Source organism: Polyodon spathula, chromosome 3 (genome assembly GCF_017654505.1).
Source record: "Polyodon spathula isolate WHYD16114869_AA chromosome 3, ASM1765450v1, whole genome shotgun sequence".
Lineage (NCBI taxonomy): Eukaryota > Metazoa > Chordata > Actinopteri > Acipenseriformes > Polyodontidae > Polyodon > Polyodon spathula.
In genome coordinates, this window is record NC_054536.1 from 5,062,366 (window position 1) to 5,087,769 (window position 25,404).

A 25,404-nucleotide genomic window follows, 5' to 3' on the forward strand; every position below is an offset into this window, starting at 1 on the left:
AACCGCCTCCGACAGTCACTATGACAGTACGTTTTAAACAACATCAATATTAAAATGACAGACAAACTATCGGATACAACTCAAAAGCTGTACTAAAGCATACCATATGAAGCATCTGCACAGCTGAAAGGCTGTATTTGAAGGAACAATGAAATATAAAAGGGTTTATTTTCAAACTTACCACATACAGAATCCAGGTTGAGCTGCTGCAGCCTGCTGCTTTGCAGTTTTCTGATCAAAATGTTTCTGCCGAAGTGCTGTGGCTAGCTTCAAGATGAAATTTCTCCTGCTGATACTTTCCCTTTGTACAAAACGAGAGAATGTATGACTGCCATGTCTACTAGAGATAACAGGCTTGTATGTAAACATAAAATAGAATATTGTTGGTTGTATTCACAATAAAAACATATATTGTAAAAGGCAATCAAAGTGACGGCTTGGTGGCTCTAAGTAGAGGAGATTGTAACTTTTGTATTTTTGCGAACCTGCCTTTCAACCACCATTAGGTTATTTAATACATGTATTTAGGAAAAGTCAAGAATGGACAACCGTGTATCTTTCACACATGCAGAGTAATTTAAATTTTAAAAGTGAAAACTGTCAAAATGTTAAACTTATCTTACAGACAATGGACAGAATAATGGTAGTGAATCATACTACACTGCCTGTTAAACTGGTGCTGATAAGATAACAAGTTGCTCCAATTGGTATTGGTTGATCTCATTGGTGTGTCAAAATATGAAAATATTTCTACTGTGGGGACATTATACAAATAAGCAATACAATGGTGCTGGTACCCTGATAGGATAGGCCAAAGCTGGATGTTTTAAAGTGTTTTACAACACTGGGTTATCACCCCGGATTGCACCAGCCACTAGTAGTATTAGTAGCATATAGCATATAATTAGTAATGCATTATACAGAGGTGGCTGATGCCTCCAGTGCTGTGAGATGCTCTAATAAAATCTAGCTGTGACTGGGTGTAGGTTCATATGAGGCAAGGACAAATTAGATAGAAAAGGGCTGAACTAGTGATGACACTATAGCAGCAGTAAATGCAGAACTATGACCACACTGGGAAGAGACCTGCATCCTCTGAGCTTGGAATGCATTTACACATGTTTGGTAATATGTTTCTTTTTCTTTTTCTCCAGTGTATTTCTGATCTGTCAATCATGGTCCAGGGGCTGGTGTGGTATCTGTTTCTGAATCACTGTTCTGCTGGTTATGTTGCTATGGTAACTCATTGTGCTTGCTTATGCTTTATTCTACCCAGCTGGACTCCTCTGGGTAAACCTTTTGTAAATAATAATAATACTAAATTGCTCAAATCCCTTAACCTCTAGAGATGTATGACATAGTTGGCTTTGAAGAAACCAAGCAACAGCAATACAATGTTTTTGTTTTAACAAAGGCTCCAGCATCTGCTGCATTACGTTTTGTACAGGGTGTTGACAGCATGCATTTAGAGTGGTACCTCTGTGCAGTGTGGTGGAAAGAGATGACAGGGAAACCAGACCTGAACATTTACAACAGCAACCTGACCAAGAAGGATTACAATATGTGACATAACAATGGAAAACTTTTCCGGAATATGTAATGTCTTTATTTTAATAAAATCTGTTAATCCATGTCAAGGTGTTATCCCTTCAGATAAATCCATGTTGTGATAAAGGTGTGGAAATACAACATGAGCAGATGTTGTAAAATAATACATTATATAAGGGAACTGACTCTTTAATATAAGCCCTATATAGAACTCAAGCATTCTGAAAACTCATAGTTGCAATTTAAAACATTCGATGCCCTACAGTAGTTGTGGCTTAAGCGACACCAAAAAATGGCAAATCAGACCCATGACTCAATTATTAAGACTGCCTCATATCAATAACAATCAGATGAGCCATTAAGTGTTGTCAATGTCTCATAAGATTGTAGGATATGTGTGCCTTTTTGATGTTAAATGTGAAATAATACATAATAAAACTGGCATAATTCTTACTATTACAGATATTTTACAAATTTACCCACATACATATGCCTAGTGTATCTTTTTTTCCTTAAATGGAATCATGTCATTATGTCTCCATTGTTTCAAGATATGTAGAAATAATTGTGTGTGTATTGTTACACAAGTTCAATGTATTGTAAATGTTTACAGGGTGTTAAAGCAAGTTCAACTGATTAATGTAGGATAGCAAAACAAATGCTTTGCAATCATCATTATATTAGCTACTGAATTATTTGATTCCATGTATGGTATTTCCCCATGGCTCTATTGGCATTCCCAATAAAACATAAGATGTTCATTGCTTATATTTATATAGAGCTGCAACCAGTATCATGAAAATGCCTTTTTAATTATTATTATTTTTTTTAATATATAACAATAACAAATAGCTGGTTTCAAGCAGGTAAGCTTGTGACCCTCCTGGGAAACACACACATAAGGGAAGTCACAATGCAAATACAACATTTCCATGATCAGATAATGAATGCATCGCTACACAAAAGTACCAATAAAAACTGTTTAGAATAACAACTGAATGGCACACTAACAGAATACATCTGATTTTTGAGAACTACTTTCCAGGTAAACTCATGATGTGTTCTTCAGAAAATAGACCCACAAATGGAGTAATTTGAAACTATGTAACTTCCATTATCAATATTGGATAACCCAGAGACAGTAAGAATGATGACAAACACCATGCATACGCAAAGGACATGTAAAGAAAATACTTGCTCTTTAAGAAGGATGTTACCTGAAAGGGTCAAGCTTTATAGGTGTTTCTTATAAAATGTTGTCAGTATTCAAAAAGAACTACCCTTTTCCATGGTTCTTCTTTTTTGTGTTTGTTTCCCTGAGCTTGAAAGAGTTGGTTACATTCACACACCCTGTTGGTGTAAGTACCAGCCAGAGAGCAACTGTTTAGTCACTGTTCATAAATGAAGGAACTAAGTGTGTCTTCAGCTGAAACTAAACAAAACTGCAAGCCAACAATGTCTGGTTCCTGAGTCTGTATAACAGTCTATGGAAGAACAGACATCCAAGAATCACACAGTATTTTATTATTTTATTGTGAAATTGAACATGATAGTGGGACATTGTAGCTTTAACTGAAAAGACATACTTTCTTGGACTACAGCTGTGTCTTTTTGTGTGTTTTTGTTTTAGCAAAGCAGGAAATTATTGAGGAAACACTGGAGTGCAACACCACAAAGCTACATTCGAGGTCTGCAAAAAAAAAAAAAAAAAGTGTTTATTGAGGGTGAAATGATTGCCTGCCACCCACAGGCAGTGCCCTCGGTCACATGAGATCAGTGTTTGTTTTGAAATACAATCATTTGTTTGTTTTAGTCTACCAGTAACAGCACTCATGCTTTATCAGAAATCCATCAACAGGGCTTTGATTAAACTGGGGCTAAATAAAACATAGAATAGTGACAGACTAGGGGGAGAAGGAGAGACAAATGTAGTCCAGGAGGGGCTAAAGGACTACATCCCCCAGAATACCATGGGAGGGAGCCAGAATGAGAATCACCTGGCTAATAATTAATGAGTGCCACATGCCTGTGATGAAGCAGGCAGGTATAAAAGTTCACAAATGTTTGTCAGGGCAGTCTGCAGTCAATGTGAAGACAAGAGGCTGTTGTTTTGAAGAGACCTGTGTGGTTTAATAGACAAAAAACAAAATAGTGTGCAAACCTTTTTTGTTTGTGTTTGTTTTTGTATCCTGACTATAAAGTGCCTGGTAAACAGCTTAGCTTTCCAGTGTGTTAGTTTATAAAGCTTTAGCATGTGGGAGTTAGTTTTTGTTTTGTTTATTTCTTTTATTTCTGTAAATAATGAAATTGCATGAAAGTGCTTAAAAACCTTCAATTTCTGGGTCTGCATAAAAAGGGCAATCGAACCTGAAAATCGGTGAAATCTTTCATGTATGGTGGCAGCGGAAAAAAGCCCTACGGACGCAGTAGAAATAAAAATGGACATCAAAGGAATGATCAAAGCGATCAATCAGGCCACGGGAGCACAAAAAGAGGCTTTGCCCTCGAGGACTGGAGTTTGACCCCCTTGGGTTACAACATCCCAAAATGGATACATTATGAGGCCAATCTACTGATGGCTTATAGCATTGCTCCTTCTCTTTGCTACCGTTGTTACCTTGTACAGAACCATCATAGTCCCATTGCTTTGCTAAGTTAAGATACTTTGGCGAGGATACAAATTAAGCTAACAAAAGAATGACATACAGAGTAAATAGATTAGTATTGTAAATATGGGAGATTCAGATTTCTTTTCTTTTAAAACGTACAAGAACTGTCCAAACTTTTTCTTAGCATAAAATACTGCTCTGCAAGCAGAATGTAAAATGCAGAACTAATGGTCACACTGAAGCCTTTATATGCATTAATTTTCCAGCTGGCGAAACACAGAAAGGAAAAAGGTCAAGTGCAAAATAGTTACATTATACATAGGCTGGGTATTAGTTGGGGGATTGCACTTGCCTCTGGGCCAAAGGGTCACGACAGAGTTCGCCCTGCCATTCTGACAAATTTCCCCAAGGATTTTTTATTTTTATTTTTGCACACCCTCATCAGGGTTTCCATGAAAATGAACATATGCTACTCCTGTTAATATCCTCATCTCAAACGGTATGGAATAATACAGCACTTGGGAAGAAACCAGCACAGCCCCAAGGAAGCCAACACATGCAGGCAGGGATTTTTCTCAGGCTATTACAAAAAAACAAATATTGATTCCACCCATTTCAACTACACACCGCCTTCAACTGTCAGAGATACTTAAAAAAAAAATGTAGTGATCTCATCTGTGAACTATTTCTAGACTGTTACCATTGAGTAACAGTACATTTCTTCAAGCTGTGTTATTTTGCGGTGGTATCATTCATGACTCTGTGCATGCTGGTGTTCATGTGGGCAGCCAGACACATCCACTGAGAACCCAGCTTTTGCCATATAAGGCAATCCACTTTTGTATTTGTTTACAATACTGAGTTTGATTGGAGAGATACGCTGGTGAGAAAGCTGGGAAACCCCCAGAGGACATATGGAGAAACTACACATCTGTCTTAAAAAAACAAACAAACAACAAAAAAACCCCCATAGGAACACACATTCCATTAGGCTGTATATATTGTCTCAGCAGCAAACAATTAGTTTCTGTTGCACTGCAAACAAAAGCACTAGAAATTTGTAGGCTCAATGGCTGTTGCAGATTAAGCTGATTCCTGATAAGTGAGCAGTTTGTTTACCGGTTTCTTTTTGCTTTCTGCTTTTGTCTGCAGGGTAATCTCCCTTAACCTTGCCCAGTAATTTATGCAAACTAAATGAGGAATGTGGCTTATATCGAAAGTGGAGTATGTGTATAAAGGATGAAGGATGCCATGTTCATACCCAACATTTCTTGCACGTTCTTAAATCTAAAACTGTTTTTGTGTGCAGGGCAAAAATCTAGTTAGAGTGGGTTTTGCCTGCTCAAAACCACAGCGTATTTGCATTGTAAATATTTATCAGTCAATAAACAGCTCTTGCTGCTTCAGACTAGAAAGAAACTAAACAAGGACAATGCCTGCAATTTAAATGAATGCACAAACAAAGCTTTGCATAATGATATGCAGGTATAGTTTAGCTGATGCCATTCTTTCGATCCATTTGACATCAAGAACCCAGCCAGTTTCACTTTCAAGGGAACTGTAATGAATCCATCATCCAATAAACAGGCTGTGTTTCAACTAAATCTTAATAGTTTACAAGCTTATCTTTAAGACTTGTCCTCCTACGTCTGCCAGTATCCAATCGGCTTCTTTAGGTATGTGTGTAATGTTCCGTCCTATGTAAAGGACACACGCACAGACTTTCTAAAGCAGTTTCTGCTTAACATTTGTATGCAACACACAAGAATATCAGCAGTTTATGCATTAACCAGCTTATACACCCATGAGTATATCCACATGCATTTGTAACTGGTTTATATTTTTGGATTGTTTAATAATACTTCTTACTGAGAATAGAAATGCCTTTTTAATTAGGCAAACACAAAAGCAATGATTATGAGGCAGCGAAAGCAACAATTAAACAAAATAAAGTGCCGTGAGATACAATTAGGATTCATCCATGTTCACTGTAATGCTCCTCAATGGGTAGCTGTAAATGGTTAACCAAAGTTACACTGTAGCCAGTTTTACAGCACAAGCATGTTGAGACAGGAACTGCACAGTTGTACATTCTGTTTGATTAGAATGATGCTGCGTGACCTTTTCATTGTTCAGTGGAAGCACTATGAAACCAGATGGAGTCAATCCAAATTAAATATTTAATTCATAACAAACCACACAATGTTCTGTACTACAGTCCCAAGAGAAGTTTACAAATAAATTGCCACATAATCGTTATTTTAGTTACTTTGCATAAATTGTATATATTTTCCCAAAAAATTATAAATGCCATTATAGGAAATGTTTCATTTGATGCTATACACTGGGGGTAGATTTTATAACTAACTCATAGTGCTCTAGGCTAGAAATCTTCACCTTAACAATTTACAATAAGCTTGCATATCCCATAGTTGTGAATACTGTGTGTGTGTGTGTGTGTGTGTGTGTGTGTGTGTATGTGTGTGTGTGTGTATATATATATATATATATATATATATATATATATATATATATATATTGGAGCCTATCAAATTGCGTGAAAGTTGGTGTAGCAGGGCGAAAAAGCCCTGCTGTTTAATGTGTTTTGTTTATTTATTTTTAGAATGGGGTCTCACCCTTCGCCCCTGTGTTATTTTGTATTAGTTTATTGTGTTTACTTTATGTACATATAGATGACGGCGAGCACAGTGTGTTTTGTTTATGTGTTATTTATTGTATGACGGCGAACCGCCGTGTGCTTTCTTTATTGTTTTTGTATTGTTTTGCAGCGTGGATGGGAAGCCCCATCCATATTAAAAACTTGTGCAGGAGGTGTCCATCTCCCGAATTAATTAAGTGATTAATTTGTTGCTAATCGGGAGATGGTCACCTGCATAAATACCGGCAGCACTCTCAGTTCTGGATGAGTGTTCTGAGGAGGAAGTGGAGAGTGAGAGGAGAGAGAGATATTTAAAATAACTAAGGATCAGTGAAGGCGATCGCTCAACCTGACCTTAATGTTTTGTATTCGTGTTTTTGTTTATGTTTAAATTATTTATTTTCGCTCTGTGAGCAAGTGTTTATTTTTGTTTAAACATTTTATTTATTTTTGTATTTAAAATAAAAACGGTGCACACCGCATCTTTGTTGAAACTGCAGCTCCCTGACCTGTGTGTGCTTCCTTCTGGTCTAACGTCACCGCAACGCCATTTCCTGCCACACATGGTGGCAGTAGTGGGATCAACCACAGCCTCCAGAGAAGAAGGGTACTGCAGTTTTTTTCTGGTTTTTTTATTATCTTTTTTTTTTGGAGAGAGGATGGGAGGAAAAAGGAACTGGAGGCAGCAGCAGCAGCAGGCACAGGAGGAGATCAGCTGGGAAGCCCTCCTCCACAGTATAAGCAAGAACTACTGTTGCTGTTTCTGTGGGGAGTGGGGGCTTTTCCCAGTTAATTGCCCCCTCACTGAAAAGTGGTCTTACAACTTCTGAAGAGGAGACATGGACCTGGAGTGGGAGAAGACGGTGTGTCTACAGCCCAAGAGGGAGGAGCCCGAACGTCCTGCGCCTGAGTGGGAGGTACCAAAACATACTGCACCCTAGTGGGAGGATCCCGAACGTCCTGTGACCAAGAGAGGGGAGACTGTGCGTCCAGAGCCCAAGAGGGGGGAGACGGTGAGTCCACAGTCCAAGAAGGGGAAGGCCGAACGTCCACAGCCCAGGTACCCGCCAGCAGAGGGAGAATGCCTGCAGATTAAACCTCCACCTCTGTGGGAGGACTGTGTGCAGCTCCCACCGCCACCAGCAGAGGGAGAATACCTGCTGGTTCCACCTCCACCTCTATGGGAGGACTGCTCATCACTCCCACCTCCACCAGCAGAGGGAGAATGCCTGCTGGTTCCAACTCCATGGGAGGAGTGCTTGTCACTCCCACCTCCACCAACAGAGGAGAACACCTGCTGGTTCCACCTCCACGTCCGTGGGAGGAATGCTTGTCACTCCCACCACCACCAGCAGAGGGAGAATACCTGTTGGTTCCATTGCCACCACGGTGGGAGAACTACATGCCGCTCCCACCTCCCCCAGCAGAGGAAGCATGCCTGCTGGTTTCACTACTGCAGCCAGAAGGGGAGGAACCCCTACTGCCTTCTCCAGGAGCAGAGCAGCAGGAGCTCCCTCTGTCTCCACCACCACCACCAGGAGCAGAGCAGCAGGAGCTGCCTCTGCCTTCACCATCACCAGTAGCAGAGCAGCAGGAACTGCCTCTGTCTCCAACCCCGCTAGAGGGAGTGAAGCAGGAACTGCCTCTCCCTTCAGCACTGGAGGGACCAGGACAGGATGCTGCTGGACCTCAGCAGCCCCTGTACAGGTTGCTGAGGGGATCACAGGAGAAAACTGCCCGGCTGCAGTGGCTGTGAAGAGGGCCACCCCCCGCACCACAGATAGTCCCGGCTCTCATCCCGCCATCAACTCCTGAGGGTCCGCTGCTGCCCTTCCTCGCAACGCCCAAGGACGCCAGCCTTGCACTGCCCAAGGATGCCCGCTTCGCACCGCCCAAGGATGCTATGTGGCTCCTCATCTCCTGGGGCTGCCTGTGGCCTTGCATCGCCTGGAGCTGCTTGTGTCTCTATTTTATCCCCTAGAGTTGCCGAGGGTCCTACTTTGCCTGGGGTTGACAAGGGTCCTACTTCACCTGGGGTTGTCTGTCTCTCCTTTGCTTCTCCTGGGGTCGCTGAGGGCTCTGCTTTGCCTGGAGTCGCCGAGGGCTCTGCTTTGCCTGGGGCTGCTGCCTGGCTTGCGCCACCTGGGGCCGGTGTCTGGCTTGCGCCACCTGGTGCCGCTGCCTGGCTAGCGCTACCTGTGGCGCTACTAGTCCTGCAGGACCGCAGGAAGTACCGGGCTGGCACCTCAAAAAAGGGGGCTGCCGGCTACAAAGAAGGGGGGAGAGGTCAGGAGACCAACTCCCCAGCCGCACTTTCGAGGCAGGATGTACAGTGGTCGGAACCCCACAAAGGGGAGCTGCTGGCCATAAAGAAGGGGTTGGGACGTCAGGAGACCAGCTCCCCCAGCCACACTTTCGCGGCAGGAGGAACAGTGGCTGAAACCCCGGAAGAAGGAGCTACCAGCCTGGAAGACATGGGCGGAGAAGGACCTCCCACCATGGCCACCCCCATGGATTTCTCCAGACCCCTCTTCAAGGACATAGAGATTGAGAGGGGAGGTGGCCGTTGGGGCCATGTGTGCTTTGCATAAGGGGGTATATGTAACAGGGCGAGCAGCCCTGTACAGTGTATTTTAGAACGGTGTCTCCCCCTCTGCCCCTGTCTTATTATGTATTTGTTTATTGTTTTAGATTTGTTTATAGATGTCGGCGAATGCCGGGTGGAATTGTTTTGTAGCGTGGATGGGAAGCCCCATCCACATTAAAAACCTTGTGCTAATGTGTGGCTGTCGGCTAGTGTGTTGTTAAACTAGCCGGCAGTCACACAAATTAATGAACTTGTGCAGATTGTGGCCGAGGGGTAATAGAATAATTACAAACTAGTTAAACCCCTTGGCCACTGCATTTAAGCCTGCAGCTCTCCTGGTCTGGGTGGGGTGTTCAGAGGCGGAACGAGAGCGAGTGAATGAGGAGAGAAATCTAAAATCTAAAATGCAGGATCAGTGACAGCAATCTGCCCAGCCTGACCTGTATGTGTAATTTATTTTGTGTTCCTGATTATTTTTGTTTAATTATTTATTTTCTGTGCTCTGTGAGCAAGTGTTTATTTTTTTTTTAAATATTTAATTTATTTTTGATACCGTGAGAAAGAAATACCTTGAAAAAAACATACTTATGACTAAGATAATCTGATGAACTCATAGTACGGCTGCGTACAGAAAGCACTGTTGAATAAATGTTGCAAGCTGCAGTCTTGTTTTCTTCTTTTTGAGATACTGTGAAATATTGGCTATACTTTCCAATTGCCCTTTTGTATTCATGTTGATTCATTCTTTTTGTAGTTGATCAAAGCCCAAGTGTGTGCTCAATCACTTAATCATGAATTGATTAAAACCCCTAATATATGGAAGGTGTAAACCACGATGGGCTGTGTGGTCGGTTCTCATGAAATATACGTCCGCCTGGGCGGTAATTAGACCCAAGGCCTGCAAACCCTGATTTTGGGATGGCATCATGAACTTGCGTCCTCTAAGACAGTAATCTGATTGGATTGTTCCTGGACTGTGTTTCATTCACTAGGCAATGTTTCCAAAGCTACTCCTTTTCTATTAAATAAGAACATTCCATGTTAATATAACAAAACTGAGAAATGAATACATTGTGAGACCACTTTTCACTTTCTTAATATTGTTTAGATTTCATTTATCAAATGAACAATGACTAAAGCCCAGTGAGCCTTTTTTAATTGTTTTTTTTAACTGTTTATTTAAAAAAATGAAAATAGGAATTGTGTTGTTTTATCTGAATGAGTCTCTTTCAATATTTTTTATAGTTGTTTAGTTAGCCACATAGTATGGTATCCTGATTGACAGCAGGTATTCACACAAAACAAAGGAGAATCAAAACAGACAGGGTTTTAGCACAGGCCCTACCTATAGATACACATTACCTGTCACCTTTCCGCTCACAGTGTGCAATCTGCTTAGAGGTGAGTCCACCACAACATCTGTAAATGGCTTATTTAGGCCAATAATTAACATACGGGTACTCATAAAATTACCAGAGCATTTTTGTTGCTCGCAATGGATGTATTCCAGGTATGTTCAGCTCTGTACGCCAAGTACGTGAAACCAGTTGAGGAACGTGGAGGTTTAAAGAATAAGGTACTCTTGAAAAAGAGTTGTTTTGTTTGATGTATTTAGGTGTTCCTTTTGGAATTCAACATGCTGTACTGGAACTCCAGCACAGATTACACATGGACCTATAACCGCTTCAAACATTGCTTGTAGCTTGGACTATGCCACTGCACTAATGATGACATCATCTAAACGACCAATACGATTTATTGTTTTATTTGTGTGTGCTGTAATGTGAACATTCAAAACATTTCCTTATTCAGTCATCGTAAACTGGTCAATCATTCACGGTAAGTATAAATATTACATGTTTAAACAAAGGTTCTTTTGCAATATGCTTTTTTACAATTCCGTGGTATCTACTACCAACACATAATGTGGGCACTGTCCATCTGGTCATTTTGTATGAATAGCATATTGCAATACTGATTAAATTAACTTGGTACAACAGAAACATGTTGCTTTCTAAGCCAACCAATTCTGACAGCCTTTTAATACATGCCAGTAGTTGATATCATTTCAAAAGAAAAAGCATTGTGGATCAAAGCCTGTGCCTTCCTTTAAAATATGAATCAATTCATGTGTCACAAGTTCTGTACATTAGGGTGACTGTAGCAGGGAGAGATCTGTGCTGACTCTGCTGGCGTGTTCACGGGCTGCAGGAAGAGGGCGGCAGTCGCCCAACAACCGCCTGTGAGTCATGGCAGTGACACGGGGAGGTGGGAAAGTGGGTGTGTGGACTTTCCCCCTCTCTGAATGGCTGAGAGGCGAGTCTTGGGTGATTGTTGGTCCTATAAAATAACGCTCTGCTGTTTCCTCAGATCTGCCCTTATAGACTCGCTGAGAGTGCGGAAACGCTGGTCGCGGACCGAGAACCAGCCGAGAGAGAAAAAGACACGAAAGTGTCACAGTGAGACAGTGAGAGCGGGGAACCCTTGGGCAGACCCCTTAAAAATATAACAGAGCAGGCTAGGTAGCCAGCAGCGTAGGACGGAGATCCGGGTCTCGCGGGCAGCGGTGACCGGGATATTGCTGTGAGTGCAGCACCTTTTATTTGTAGTTTTGTTATTGTGTTATTTTGTCCCTTGTTATTTTTGCCTTCTGTTTTCATTGTTATTTCTTTGAGCACCTGCAAGGCGCCGGTGTTGTGTACCATTGTTTGGTATGCCCGTGGTTCTGGTTACCATCGTTGGTAAATCAGACCACGGACCCATATCGCCACCTGCAGGATAAACTGAAAAACAGCACCCCGAAAATAAAACTGGGCACCTGTGCAGTGTTGCCAAATCCACCTGTCTGTCTCCTGTGTCAGTGAATTACCCACTACAGAGGGGTCCCAGCTAGAAAAATGAACTGCAGCCCAACCAAGTCATCAATCTTGGCTAAACTTTTTTGGTGATGTAAAAAACTGAAGTTTATCAACATCAACAAATGATTGTATGTAAACCCCATGATGGGTTCTTAATTCAAGTTGCACATTATATCATTCTAAATTAGCCAGTGTTGTTTTCTTTTTCTTTTATTGATTCAAAATGTAATTTTAATCATTTAGGTTGGATTAATCAATATCCCAAATTTTCTTGAAGAAGGGAGATACCCTGCCCCCCGTCCCCCACACTCATCTGCAGATAATAGTGTGGATCAGCATTCGAGTTGATGAAACTTGGGTCCTATGAACTGCTGATAGAAACCTGTGTAAGCTAAACTTTGTTTGGCCATGGAGAAGCCAGAAGAAGATGGATGCATTTGTGAGTGTTGATATAGGACTCACTGTCATTCCTTCAGTGGAGAGCCAGGCCTGATAAAACAACAGCGTACTGCTGTCTGAAACAAATTATGGGCAGCAATTTGACCAAGCCATCATTCATAGCATGCCTTAGTCTTGTACAGTAGGTTAAGAGATATAACTACATTTTTTGGTATCAGCAATGTTGCATATATAGATAATTATGAAGCCCAATGCAAACATGAAGCGTCTTCAGTACATCTACATCTTCTTTAAGCAAAAGCAGCAATGATGATGAAACCTGATCAGACAGCATGCCACTGTGGACATGACATCACTGGTGCACTGCCATGACCCCAATACACTGTCGTCGTCAGCTGCCCAATCCTCCCATACAATAACAATGACAAAGAGGGTTAAAGTTTAGCAGCTAGTGTTCTCAAGTTCAGTCATGTGTGCTTGTACATCATAAATTTGTGTTTGATGAATTGGTGTGTTATTTATGTTTCAGTGTGAATATGCTTGAAATATATACCTAATGTTCCGTTTAAATCAACTGGGGACTGGGAAATTAATTTACAAAATAAACATTTAACATAGCAAGAGATACAATAACATGGGTGTGTTAGAAATTCCATTTGTATGAATAATAAAGGACCACTGTACACTTTCAACCAACGAACAACAGAGATAATGCAGTTATTGTTTTGTTAGGATTAGCGAGGGGGGGTGAGAATTGAGGGTGTGTGGTAGAAAACTGACACAAATTAAGCAGAATTGTGTCTATAGTGGCTTCTTTTTATATCATTGAAACAATAGAAAGATTGTTATTGCAGTGCCATTCACTACATATCAAATATTTGAAATACTATTCATGACTTCCTTTCAGCCCTACCTGCTGGTATAGACATGTTCTAGTACAGCATGATTACACAAGAAGGGTTAACCAAAAAACCACATCAGATATCAAATACATTAGCATGGATTGGTAAAACTGACTACAATTTCATTTGTTTGCTAGGGTGCTTAAAATGTACCGTGCAGTTCACGCGTTATTCCTAATGTTAAAATATAGAAACATAAGCTCACTCTCATTTAAACATACCTACATCATTGTTTTTGGAGGCTTCAATTTAGTTTATCACCAAGGGCATTTTGAGAAGGGCTGCACAGCAGTAAAAAAATATCTAACAGCAAGCCGAGATCTGTTCAAACTAGAAGAAGCTGTGCATGGCCTCAGGCTTAGAAGCATGTACTGAATAGGGAACAGGAATGGATGGTTTATTCTTCAGCAAGCAGGAATTTATTTTTCAGGTTTGCATGCTATCACCCATTTGCAGGTGTGGTGATGAGAGTCGGGCGTTTCTGCAATCTAATACTATAATTGTCCTGAACACAGAAAAAAGGCTGGTCTGGGAACATCAACACTGCCCAAGCTTCATAAACAGTTTAAATGAAGTTAAAATCAAAGAAAAACAGGCATTTCTTCAGGACTGTCCTTAATTATGATTCAAAATGAACCAGAGGATAAAGCTTTGTGAAATTGTATAAGCTTGTTACTTCCCATAGGTAAGTTGTGATCACATATTTTTTCTTTGCATACTACCACCTAGGTAATGAAAGATGCATGAGCTTTTCAAATCACTGAAGTTAGCAACAATGAAATGCATTCCTTGATGATTAATATAAATTGAATAAATCCATTAGCTGCAAGAAATAAGCAAATCACCAAATAATTCATCTAGCCAGATTTATTTAATTTCTATCAATAAAATAATGGCATACATTTGCAATGTTTTGTGTCACTGAACAATTATTATTATTATTATTATTATTATTATTATTATTATTATTATTATTATTATTATTATTATTATTATTATTATTATCTTAGAACTGCTGTTCAAGCTAATTCTATTTATTTATTTATTAAAAGATATGCCAGTTTACCAGCATACCATCATGGTGTACTACCTTGGCACATTCAGGAAAGTGAAGACAGGAGACACAAAAATGCCATGCTTTTTCAAAATGTCAGTGCTTGGAAAGACGCCAGATATCTGCAAGTGGATGATGCAAAGATAGAACAAGCAAGTGCATGCTTGAATGTGAGTGTCATTGGTTTTCATCTCAAACACATTTTACCTTATGATGTTACGCATAGCCCTTAAGTGCACTATATACCCATAGTGTGGGGGAGAACCCTGCTGCTTTTGTTCTTTGTATATCAGATATCCTCTATCACTGGCCGTTTTTAAAAGATAATAATTTAATCTGTAGAAAAGACTTCTCATTGTTTATGGGAACCAAGGTTAGAACCGCAGGGATTATACAGAGCTCTATAATTTTCAAACGAGTAATTATAGGCAAAAAAATACAATTTTTATGCATGATTAATTTATATAGGTCTCCAAACAACTGGATTTATACAAATGCCTTTTTATTCTTCAGAAGCCTGCACTAATCGGATGCACATGTTTTATTTTTTATTTTTTAATGAAATACAGACAGCAGCAGTATAACACATAATTAGCTTTGAAACACCCAACCAAAACTTCCCAAGAACTTTATATAATATATGTACTCAATAAAGTGTGGTTCTTTCTTCATCCTCCACTATAAATACTGCTCGTTTAAGAGAATATCCTCAACTTATCCAATACATGTATCAGCTTATAGTCCTTTACATTACAATTCATTCAATAGGCAAGGACCTATCCAGACTTGTGTGATTCAACAGCTATGGCCTGCAGCTCTTCAGCCTCCCCTATAATGCCAGCAATTTAGTTGATCTGCCAGTTTCCTAAACCCGGAATGAACCATTTGATCCTATTGTGGTGGGGGTAGGGAACATTACATATTTGTTGAAGTAGGAGTGAAATGTCAGATATGTGAAGGAGATTTAGGGAGCTAAGATACAATTTATTGCTGTCATAGGCAGCTTAACTCAACTGGAAATGTTTTTTTTTTCTTAATTTTGCAACCAACATCTATAAGCTGTACACATCAAACCTATATATATATTTGCAATAGGTGCTTGGGAAACACTTCTTGCTCAAGTTAAGGTTGTGCTGTTGCAAAAATTACTGCTAGTGATGTTTGCACATCACAGTAAGAATGTGGTCACCTTTCGTAATAGCATCTCTCTAACATTTTTTTTTTATAACAACAACAAAACATTTTTCCTTTTCAGTGTAGGCTATTTATTGCAGCATGACAGAACCCCATCATTAGCTTTACATGTACACTTATTGGTAAAACACTTTGTTTTGCAAGAACATTTTGTAACCTTGCCCACCTATGAGTGACATCTTTGAAGCTACTTCTGGAAGGCTTTTCTCTGTGTCTTGAATGGTGTTAATTTCGACTAACTTTTCCTTGCACACTGTAAACTGGATTCAAGTGTATAGCTGCAGGGTACCTTTTGTAGTTCCTAGCTTGCAGAATAACTCGTTTACAGCTTGCATTACCACAGTGAGTACATTGCAAGCCCCAATGAGACTGTGATCTACTGGTAAAAGCACAGTGTCACCAGCTTCTTTCGAAGACAAAGAAAGCATGTAACTTTTCCGCCATAACTTTCAATTTTTTCTTCAGTTGTACCTCAAATACTGTGGACAGTTCCTTTGCACACAATGCAAGAATGTGCATTTGAGGATGGCTTACAACAAATAATAAAAGTGCTGCTATCTGTGTCCATCCTTTCGATTTCAGTTGACTCTACTTCACCCATGGCCTGGGATCTAACATCGGCTGGATTTTTGCTTGCTGAAGGTAAAAGCATGGTGCCTGTGTGGGATTTGGGTTCATCGTCCTCAAATAACTGGATGAGCTGTTCTTCGGTCTTGAGCTCTTGTACAACATCAATCTATAAAGACAATGATAAAAGGCTGACTCTAGCTTTAGAGCCAAACAATTCTTTTTATGGGGATCTTTTAATGCTCGATATGCTCGATTTTTCATGAATTGAATGATCTTTAAGCCAGCTTCCCAGTTAGTGGTTTGGTTATCGGTCATTCAAGTAGACAACAATGTCGCAATTCACCCTCTCCACTGATCCTAGTGATTGGTCGTGTCTTGGTTCTCCATGAACTATTTTCATTTCATTTGACATACTACAGAGGTCCTCGATGACACGGTTAGCAAATTCATGGTCATTGTCAAATTGTAGGATGTTGTGAAGACATCTAACAAGTGAAACACCACTTCGTCAGCTTGTTTTGTTTTAAGAGCTCTCAAGATCACATCAAATGATCCTGATAAACTGGGATTGCATATAAATAAAGTCCACTTGAGCGCGCAAGTTAAGGTAGTTACTTAAAATTGGCTTAGAAAACAGACCTTTTTTAAGAGCTTTTTCTTTGTTGGCATGGCTTGCAAAAATTTTAATAAATCATAATCACTTCTTTAGTGATGTTACAGTATTTGTTTTTAATCTCCTGTACCATTTGATTTCTTCCACCATGTCCAGTTGAAACATGAGTACTATGCATGACATCAAAAATCTTGTCAGTGGTAACATAATACTGTATGTTTGAGTTGTCAGTGCCCAAGAGCAGTGGCCAATGACAGCATTGTACTGGGCCCGTGACTGCAGTGGCTGAGTTTCGGCCATTGCCGCCATATATATATATATATATATATATATATAATATATATATTATATATATATATATATATATATATATATTATATATAATCACAGTTTAGTGTCAAAGTGTAAAAGTAGATGACCAATAAAAAATTAAGGTAATGATTTCTCTGTAATTGATTTATGTTTGTTCAATATGGTTCCCTTAGTGGAAAATGAACAAAGGAAAATTACCAGATTGTGCAGCCATTCTGTGATCCTATAAATCCATGGGGCTTGTGGGCAGCACTCAATTAAGTTTTAGAGAGGGACAGTTAAAAAGCAAGTGCATTGGTTTGTTTTGTGGCACCTGATCTCTTTAATGGAAACTGAATAAATCGTGCAGGTCTAATAGGCTATAGTGCACTGCTGTAGAATTGGATTAGCACTATGAATGCAGTTAGATGGATTGTATCAGTTGTCTTTTTTCATGGTCAGTTGATGTTTGCACATGAATATAAGTAGTATGCTCAAACCCTGTTGTAGAATTATTCAGAGCTCAAACAAAAGGACACACAGATTTTGAAAATTATTTTCAGAATAAGTGAAAAGCCCTGTGTTAATGATGAACATATTTGTACAGAATATTATATGAGGAGAGATTACACATTGCAGAGATGAATCTTAACTTATGCAATGTTAAATGTTCTTTTCTACGCTTATGGTTATTGACTCTGATCATTTTGAAACGCAAAGTGTTCTCCTCAGTGTATGTAAATGATTAGCTGCAAGGGGTTGATTGTATTTAACAGACAATAGCCTGGTTAATTTAATCTTGTATCAAGTTACGCATTTAAACAAATCACACAGTCCTGTTAATGGGGATTTGCTTTCCTCAAAAGGTACAGTGATGTATTTTCAGAACTTTATTAAGGAAGTATTTTACATCCTAAATAGATACGCACCAGTATCTAAAAATTATTTTTAGAACATGCATCTCCTTCTTCGACCATACATCAACATTACAACTATCTAATACTGACGAGTGTGACGTACATCCACAGGATACACAGAAAAGTATAGAACAAGGAGTGAAAAAAAAAGTTTAATGAAAAAATGGATTAGTAGTATTACAGGCCTAGATGTGATTAAGTAATCAGAAGAGGTGTTAGTATTATGGAAAAGTACATGAAATCTCCCCTGAATCCAATGCTCTTTATACAGTACAATACAATTACAATACAATTCAAACTTCTATAGTGCCTTTCAGTACAAGGCTCCCAAAGCACTTCACATACACACATACACAAAGAACAATGAATTAAACCATTCAATTAAAAACTGTTCCAAGTTTTATCAGAATTTGCTAAATGGTTTTTCCAGACATGTGGAAAAACATGAGCTTGTGTGACATGACCTTCTCTGGGGATAATAAAAATGATTACCCACAATGTGCAAAGACCTCTGACCTCTTCAAATCATGATCACAGTTAATATTTGATGTTACGGTAATGGAACCCATCAACCTCAAAAAGCAGGCACAACTTAAATAGATTTCTGAACTATGTTTAATCTTTAGCAGATTCACAGTTCTAACATATTCAGAAACAAATCCTCAAAATGAAAACAAAAGTATTAAAAATGTACAGGGTAGATATTCATATAGGTTCGTATAACAAACAAGTTAAATTAGTTCATGTTTTAAATCCTGTGACACCACGGCATAAAATAGCACCACCGACACCACACTCTAACAGGTATAATTGGAGAGATACCAGCTTTAGAGTAGTTAATAATAGGTGAATGCACAAGAAAAACACAATTAATCCACATTAGTGTGTATTTACACCTTTGTATATACCGTGACTGGAAAAGCTTTGACAACTGTTTACATTTACATGCAAGAAAAGTTCAAGGAAGTTAAACATCTGACAGGCTTGAAATAAATTTGATCGATTTAAAACTGGAGGAGTCAGGACTTGCCATTAGACTGCCAGGAAATTGTGTGCAGGCAGGTATGTACTTTAGAAAATAAAAAAGCTCTGGTAAATGCACATTTAAGTATACCATTTGCCTACAGTTTTTATAATTAAAACAAACGCAAATTATGTTTTACTAACAGCCTGTGCTTCTTTTAATAAAATAGAGAAAACAACCTGCATTGAAGATTGACTGTAACTGTCTAATCCAGTGGTAACCTTCCATTCAATTCCATTCCAACCCGTTGAATCTTTCAGGGTCAATGAGGTCAATAAGGAACTGGTTGAAACAAAGAGCCTCACCATGGTCTAATCTGAGGCAATGGAAGGCAACTTTTGGCACTTCCAGTCCAGGTCTTTGTTTGAACCATTTGCTAATTAATAAATTGAACCAACTAAGGACCTTTTTCTTCCCTGAGCTAAAGTATATACTGGACATTTGTTTTTGCTGCCAGCATGAGTGCTGTGTCACAAGACAGTTGTCTCTGGTGTTATTCAGTATATAAATAACATCACTACTCAATGGGATCCTGAGGCAAGAGAGTAATGTATTCCAGGCACAAGCATACAATGACCCTTCTATTGAGCCATATCACGGAATACTTATTGGCACCTTCCAGCTGAATGAAAATAATTGCCAATAGTGGTTTGGAGAAAAAGCCGCTCAAAGCGATCTATAGTAGATGTGCAGCTATATTCTAACAGAAAGAAGACTGAGGGGTAGATGTACTAAGATGGGCCAGTCGCATGGCAAACATACCGCAATTTGCATTTTCGTTGCCACAATTTGCAAACTATACATTTTGTTGCATGTACTAAATGAAAATATGTTAATGAAGAGCAACATTTTCTCAAATTAATAATGAGACAGTTTAATCCCACCTGATTCTACAGTGGGGCCTCACCTTCACCCCCCAAATAAAAAATAAGTTTCTATCAAAAAGCTTTTCTTAATCATACAGTAAAAAACTGGATGTGTTTGTCTGACAAAAGGAGGTGTCTGGTTTAATAGAATACAATAAAATCCTACACACAAACATTTATAGTGCTCAGTGTATTTTAAATGTATAAATCTTTGTGCTAAAATTACACTAATGTGTTTTGGGTAGGCTACACATTACATTATGTAAAACATATTAATCTGTACAGTGGTCCTATACAGTATACAGTACAGTAGTAAAATCAAATGAATACCTAGCACACATTCTTTTTACTTTAGCATGTAGGCTACCAGAAAAACAAAATAAACCATGCTGCTGCATTGCACACATTGGTGTACAGTGTGAATAAAAGATTAATTTAAATTAAAACTAAGTGATTTTAACTATTTATTTATTTTTTATTATTATTATTATTTTTAACTTGGCCAATTTAGTAGCCTAGACAATTACCACAAAATAGATCACGGTGCTGCATTGACAATTCTCGTTAATACGAGTTTCAAGGGACCACCAATAAATTTTGCATTAAACCACGAATCCGTATTATCATGAGTAGCCTATAAGCTAAATGTATACTGTCAGTTTTTATTTAAGTTAGTCAGGGGTGCAGTGCTAAATTGTGCACAATTACAAACCACCTGCACATTAACAGAATAGGTGTGTTTCCTATTCCTATACAGATGCTCAGAATGAGCTGGAGGGGTTAGAGGCACATGTGTGTAGTTTATTACTCCCAGCACGCTGGGGAAACCACAAATGTCATAGAAATGTGTTTTCAAACTTTGTAAATACACATTGCTTTTAAGGAAAAATAGGTATTTGGGTGTTCGCCTCAAAAATGCAATGAGCACAGCTGGCAACACACAAGAAAAAAGTGGACTGGAAAATGCCAGCAACAGCTGCCACAGTCCACTGAAAGGACCCATTGGCAAGATAATGCAGGGTGGACAAAAGTTTGACCACTGCAGGGATAGCGTGGCTTCTCTGGGTGACAGGCTCCAGGTCATCTTTTAAATCAGACAGCAGCTCAAGAATTTACCTTTCTCTTCTCATCCTACAAATCACTTGTTCTTGCTGAAGACAATGTCTCCTTGCTATCAATGTCTCCTCACAGCATCAGTGGTTCTACTGCCTTTTAAAGGTTTGCTAATTGCGACTGTTTAAAACATGCTTTCAAAAGCTCTTAAAACATTGATGCAATTGTAAGTGTCCCAATTGCTGGCAGCTTTAGTACATCTCATTATAATATTTGTGATCCATCATTTGCACTCTCCATCCCATTTTTGAGAATTTATGAAATAAAGCCCATAATTACAGGCTGGACCACAAACAAAAACTGCTGCTACAAAGCATTCCATAAAAAATCACTAACAGCATTGCACATGTTTAGCATGGTTCACCCTAGACTTTCGACAGACGCAACATTTTAGTGCATCTACCCCTAAGTTTGTAATTGACATACAAGAGTGATTCAATGATTTTGGAATCCATATAATTTTGATTATGAATGATAAACTGTGGAACAGATCCAGATTACAATGGCCTGATGAGCTAACTGACCATTAATGCAACCCTTGAAAAGACGCTTTGCGTTTTGCATAAAAAAAAAAAAATAGAATCCAAAAATTAATTATTAATAACAAGCTTGTTGGGGATTTCTATCTCTGAAAAGATGTGAACTCCTTTATTTATAACATGTCAATCACCTGGTCCCTGAAGAGCTCATGCATACTCTGCTCACTTTCTATGCAGAATATTAAGTGTTCGTGGCACCTTATATTTGATGTTTCCTGGATATTGGCATTTCGAGTAATGTGGTAAGGAAGTAAAAAAGTCAGTTATTTAAGAAAAAAAGCAGTTGAATTATACCCTATTTAATCTACCTAAAATATCTGTGATCACCTTCTGCTGGAAATGTTCTTATAAATGGAGTGAAAGGCAATCCTGTGGATTAAGGACATACTATCTAGCTAGTGTGGCTAGGGTATAAGAAAAACCCATTGAACCAAAATAAATAGCTGACATACATCCACTTGGCACATAGGTATGTTAGGAGGCAACTAAGCAACACTAATTGTGGTTATTATTTCCATTTAAATGAGTTCTATACATTTTCCAGAACAAGGACATGTATTAAATCTTAAATGTGCATCTGCAAGCAGCTAATGCTTTATCAATATGCCTATCCAATTGTGGGATAATAAGCTTACAGATAATGTCTACTGGCTAACTTGGATAATAATGGATACTGAAACCATCAAGCACAGATTTTAATGAACCATGCCTGACATGTAGATAACATGATTATTGAAAACTATACAAAGAAGACCATTGAGGCGATTTAGCATTTAATGTAATTATGTTCTTTTAAGAAATCTAAGAGACTTGAACCTGCAGATTAGAAAGCTGAATGTTATTAAACTGCTATAGGAATTTAAAAGTAGTAGGTAATTTGTAATTGCCTATATTTTACACTGCCCAGCCATCCCCTCACTGGGATAAACTGAGCATACCTTATAGCTGTGATCTCTAACCCTTCATACTGTTTGCAATAACAGAGTTGTTTTTATTTAATTTTTTTGTCTTATGGGAACATAAGGTCTCATCAATAATAGAAAATGTCTATATTTTACAAATTCCTTCATACTCATTGTTTTGAAGGTTTAAAATAAAAAAATATATATATATATATATATATATATATATATATATATATATATATATATATATATATATATATATATATATATATATATATATATATATATATATATATATATATATATATATATATATATATATATATATATATATATATATATATATATATTTTTATATATATATATTTAATATAATATAATTATATTTGTAAACATCAACAGTTACTTTCCATTCCAACAGAGAATTAGTAGTCACTATCAGGGGAGGGAACCAGCACATTATTTTGATAACTTTATTGACCAATCACATAAATCCATAGGTGGATGAGACTGACCGATTGGTTTAATAATGGCTGGCACCAAAGCTGCCAAATAACTTCTCCTCAAGATCTTGCTGCCAAGAACTAAGGTAAATAGGTGCTCCATTGCCATTGGTTCATTTTGAGAACATGTTAATGAGTGTTTAGCTGCTGTGACGAGACTGCTTTCTAACAGAATGCTACTGGACTGTGTTAGAGTAGATGGAATGGATGCAAGGTGGATGAACAGCAGATAAAGTAAGTGGCGGTGCGGAGTACTGATGAGTACCGGCATAATGTCACCCCTGTGGGGAACTATGACACTATTTGTGTTCAGAAATGACATTTATTTGGATTACAAATGTGTACAAGTCTAATTATTCTTCAAAAGGGGCTTATATGACCAGAGCTCTTTATTTTGTTTTGTTTTTCTATTAGCAAATCAAATAGTTTCTTCTATTTATACCTCCATTCTCTGTGGCCCAGTCTTGCTAGTTCTGAAAATGCTTCATTGTACGCCCCCTTGATTGTGTTTATTTTGACAAGATCAAAATTACAGAGATATTTAGATAAAAGGGCTCACCCCTAATCTGGGAGCATTCATTTTAATAACCACATCTTTAGAAGACTATAGGTGCTGAAGCAGTACGAGTGAGTCAAGCAGTATGTGCTTCAATACACGGGGTAAGAATGAACAAAATATAATGTATTGTTGCAGTATTTAGATATTCATGTCACCAACTTGAAATGTTCTTTCATTTCAGTTTGCCATACCAGACGCTTCTTCCCAAAGAATTACAGATTATGCAGAAGCTACATTTTCTAGCCTTTTCTTTTGGACAGTTCAGAAAAAAGACTTACCTGTACAGATGTTACACAGTAATTGGAAAAGCAATATTACCTACACCGCCAAAAGGTCCTGACAGCGGTGCAAAGCCCAAATTTACAAAACTAAAAATCCACACTGGGAAATATGTTGCTGAACTAACACAAGGTTCCCCAGATATTTTGTTCAGATGTTTTTTATTTTTTTGGTCTTGTTTTCCATTGATCCATTGAATCATTACAGCTTCACAATCAGATGTACTGTAGTGTTTCACATCCATTAGGGGCAAGTTAGAAGTGGCAGTCACAGAAAAACAGTACAACATCACAGGGCAAATTAAGCATACAGACAGAGTTACATTTCCTCATCAGAAATGATAAATGCTTAACAGCACAGACTGATTTATAATGACTGTGCCACTGCCAGATCTGTTAATTAACCAATATATTGAAGACATATACTTCTGTTATGATAGATACTGTATTTTTTTTAAAGCAAGAGCAGTAGAGCATGACTCCACTGTGAGAAGGTGAGATGGAGGGTATCATGTGAGATGGCTTGTTGTTGCTGTTGAGCAACAGAAGACAGCAGAATATGGGAGGGATTGCATCAGCACTTTTCCTTTACAGGCAGCTTTGTTTATTTCACCCCATCTCTGTGCCACAGCTTTTCTGGTGATGCCAAATCAGGATCTGACAAGTTAAAACAAAGGCACTTTAGAAAAGAGATTTAGCATAACTGCTTGATTAACCAAAGAACGATAATGTCAAGGGTTTTTATTCGTAGGGCTGATATTTCTCTATATGAAAGACATAAAATGTAGAGGCTTGTTAGTAGTAGTTCTAAAGTCATTGTGCTGTTGACAAATTGTTTTAAATAGCCTTGAGAATCTGACAAGAACAGAATGTTCTGAATGGTTTTGCCTTTTACCAAAACTCTTTAAAAGCAACTCACATATTTGAAATGCTCTTCATGACCACTATTAAAAACAGTACAACAGATGTTTACTGTTCTTTCGATTTGTTTGTTTGTTTGTTTTTTTACCCTTAAAATCAAATGCATATGTTCAATAATAATGAATGGTGTTCTCTGTACTCATATACAATAGACAGGAATGTCTCAAAGTTACACAAATGTCTTAAATACACAAATGAGAAAGGATTGCAGTTAGAAACTCGATATTTAATTGACAATTTTGCACACTGCCCTCAGATTACAGCTAATCACATTAAATTGATGTATTTCTCCAGAACATATGTCTCCTCTTTAGCAGATGCCTTTATCGTTTATCTACTTGAAAGCCAGGGTATCAGATAATATTGCACCACCGGGAAAGCTTAAGAAAATGTTTAAAATGTTCCAGCTCTATTTTACCATACCGTACACTGCTCAAAGCTCAAGGGTGTAAGAATCATCTAGCCGTGATCAAAAAGAACATTTCAGCTGGAAAC

General features: G+C 38.4%; 1 long non-coding RNA gene across 2 annotated transcripts in view; it reads left to right on the forward strand.

The window, feature by feature from the left end:
* The first annotated feature begins 14,099 nt into the window (after nucleotides 1-14,099).
* LOC121310870 overlaps nucleotides 14,100-25,404 on the forward strand; it is a 34,168-nt gene continuing 22,863 nt past the window's right edge. The window contains exons 1-3 of one of the 2 annotated variants that reach the window (XR_005948958.1): nucleotides 14,100-14,247; nucleotides 14,615-14,786; nucleotides 16,393-17,249. This is a non-coding gene — a long non-coding RNA (uncharacterized LOC121310870). Of the gene's footprint in view, nucleotides 14,248-14,614; nucleotides 14,787-16,392; nucleotides 17,250-25,404 lie in introns of those variants that run through there. The other variant, XR_005948954.1, reaches the window with a different exon arrangement.